The sequence below is a fragment of the Ictalurus furcatus genome, chromosome 7, assembly GCF_023375685.1.
Source record: "Ictalurus furcatus strain D&B chromosome 7, Billie_1.0, whole genome shotgun sequence".
Lineage (NCBI taxonomy): Eukaryota > Metazoa > Chordata > Actinopteri > Siluriformes > Ictaluridae > Ictalurus > Ictalurus furcatus.
Window position 1 is genome coordinate 14,116,128 of NC_071261.1, and position 3,330 is coordinate 14,119,457.

At 38.6% G+C, this 3,330-nt stretch overlaps 1 protein-coding gene across 1 annotated transcript in view; it reads left to right on the top strand.

Moving 5' to 3' along the window:
• Positions 1 to 3,330, top strand: part of sox17 (SRY-box transcription factor 17) — a 79,369-nt gene that overhangs the window by 24,722 nt on the left and 51,317 nt on the right. The window lies entirely within an intron of this gene.

Below are 3,330 nucleotides of genomic sequence, written 5' to 3' on the forward strand. Positions count from 1 at the left end.
AGCTGGAGATGCTCATCTAATTGACAAAGGGCACTGGTTACTTGCAGAGAAGCAAACTCGTGAATCCTCTCCAGAGCTCCAGGAAGGTCACAGAAAAGGGAAAAACAACAAAAACATATCAGTTGAGCCTGAGCAACATTCTGGGCAGAAAGATTCTCTTCATGAGACTCTGCCTTCCACTAAGCTCAAGAAGTCATCAGGATCAAAATTTACTTATTTCAACCTTCCAAATGCAAGTGACTCTGAGCTGGAGCCAGAAGAAAAAGGGGAGGTTAAAGTGTCCCCTGCAACCCAGGTATATAAAGCCATTGCTGCGAGAAACAGCTTTCTACCTGCCTTTAGCCCACCAGTCTTAAAGAAAGCAGATAATAAGGTGCACCCAGTGATAGAGGATACAATGCTTAATGTGGTTACCCAGCCCGTCAAAGGACAGAGTGCACAAACAGGGGTCATAAAGCAATCTGCAGAACCTGATGCCCTGGAGATGCTGTTTGTATTTTGTGGGCAACACTGCCCAATACTGTAAACTGCATATTTAGCAATTCACATTGCTGCAGTAGTAATACTTGAATATATACAGTAACATACTCCAATACTCATGATGACCTAAGCTGCCTTACGTTCCTTGTTAGCATAATGGCTTTTTGAAAGGCAACAGTTCCTGGAGGTGCTGAAAATAATCTTGTGCACCACCTCGATTTGATTTATGAAGCACATCTGTTGGTTACTGATTAGCACTTAAGGTGAAAGAACATGAATAATTTAGTGCCTAATCTCTCTTCACATCACTGAACTGTCAATTGTTCAGTGCTTGTGTTCATACCTTTTATAATAAAAAAAAGAAAAGAATTGTAATTAATTCAATACATGGGGAAAAAAAAATATGTTTTATATGTCTCCCTTATGGACATTTGCCCTGTGACTTGTTGGTGATGCTAAAGAGATGTAACCTGAGCATGTTTGTTTACATCACCTCCATCTGAGGCAGGGTAAAGGAAAGCTTGTTTGGCAACTTGAATGCTACCCTGTGCATTATGGTAATCTCATTTTGACCAAATACTTTAAAGTATCAGAGACATTAGTTCTAGCTCCCAAGATGAGACACAGATGTGAATGATAGAAAACAATAACAAATAGAAAACATTCCTTTGTGTACAGTCAGTGTATATGCTGCATTTATGGTTAGACACCTTTGGACAATTGGTTAATGTGTTTTCAAAATACTGTATTTTCTAATCAATAAACTTTATATGTACATATATCCTGAGATATATCCTGCAATAAAATACTGAACAGTAAGTTGGAAAAAGACACCAAAAACAGTTCTTCCAAAGTCTAAATTCAACCTTGCATGGTCAATGGCAGCTGCCTTTTTTTTTTCTTTTTTCCTTTTTTTTTGTCTTAGCTGTGGTAGAAATATATTTAATTAAAGGCTTAATGTTTATTCTTATCAGTCCTAGATATTTGTGCCACTAGATGGCAGCATTAAACTTCTAATTACTTACACATTGACAGATAGCACATTTTGCTACACTGTAAATAAACTCAAACTCACTTCCTCAGAGCCTGAGGCCTCCCCTTCCTTAGACTCTGTGAATCATTCCTTCGCTTCTATCACTCAGTCTTTTTTTGTTCCAACATACCTCTGATTTTTCTGTACACTTTCCCAATATGATCCCCATTTGCCCATCACTCATCAGGGAGTTCATAAAAAAATGCAGCACAACATCATGCCAGCTTGATTCTGCCTGTCTAATTCCTGCCTAATATCTCTGCTCCTATTTCTCTCTTCATCCATGCTTTGGGCATTGTACCATTAGATCTAAAAAGGTGAAGTTACTTAAGAAATTTGGTTTCTGAATAATTGCCCATCAATCTCTAATTTGCAATTTGCTGCTAATAAACTGCTTCCCAACTGAAGTCCACCTAGTAATAAATTCCAAACAATTCCAATCTAATATATATCCCCTCCACAGCACTGAGACTGCACTTGACACAGTCTCTCATGCTATTAAGGTTTGTATGGATTTATTTATTTATTTGTCCTTGTTTTATCACCTCTTTTAATTCTGATTCATGTATGCTTCATCTCTGATTCATGTTTGTTATATTTATTTGATTTTATGCATTATGGAAAACGGCTTAGTGGTTAGTACATTAGCCTCACACCTCCAGAGCTGGAGGTTTGACTCCTGCCATCGCCCTGTGTGGGTGGAGTTTGGATGTTCTTCCCATACTGCTGCGGGGGTTCCTCTGAGTACTCACGTTTCCTCCCCCAGTCCAAAGACATGCATGGTAGGCTGATTGGCATGTCCAAAGTGTCCGTAGTGTATGAATGGGTGTGTGAATGTGAATGTGTATGTGAGTGTGCCCTGTGATGGATTGGCCCCCTGTCCAGGGTGTACCTCACTTTGTACCCCATGCTCCCTGGTATAGGCTCCAGGTTGGATGGATGGATGGATAATGGAAAGCAAAAGTTTGTGAAAAAAGAAGGTGCTATATAAATAAAATTGTGTTCTTATTTTTATTCTTCATTCATTTTTCAAGTCCTACATCTTTAGTAACTGCATTATCCTGGTCAGTAAGTGTGGTGGATCTGGAGCCTATCCCAGGAACACTGGGCACAAGGCAGGAGAATTCACCCTGGAGAAGACACACACATTAGCAATTTACCATAGCCAATCCACCTATCTGCATGTTTTTGGGCGGAGGGAGGAAACCAGAGAACCTGAAGAAAACCCACAAGGACACAGAGAGAACATGCCAAACTCCACACAGACAGGAGCCCAAGCGCAGGCTTGAACTTTGGACCCTGGAGCTTTGGGGCAGCAATGATAACCACTACACCACTTTATTTGTTTGTTTGTTTGTTTGTTTGTGTGTTTGTTTCTTTTACATTTATTTATTTGACTTTAACTTTTTTTTTTATTAATGTGGTATGGGGACACACATGAGCATGCATAGTTCCTCTAATAAAATTTCATAGCACAGCTTCAAATGTGTACTGTGTTGAAATTGCCATTAAAAAATAAAAATGGCAAAATATTAAGGACAATTAGTATATCGCTTAAAGAGGTGTGAATGTTATGGTATATATCATGTTTACAATGACTCTGGAGTGACACTGAAGTTACTACTTAATACCTGTGGCCAACTATGTCACAGAAGATGACATAACAGCAGAGCCTTTTGAAATAAACAAACAAACAAATGTATATATATATATATATATAGCATATCTGTTGGTTTGGTGTGTAAAGTACAGTGTCTATATAGAAATGAACTTACACACACTGTTTACATGGTGGACGATTTTTAGAATATACCTGT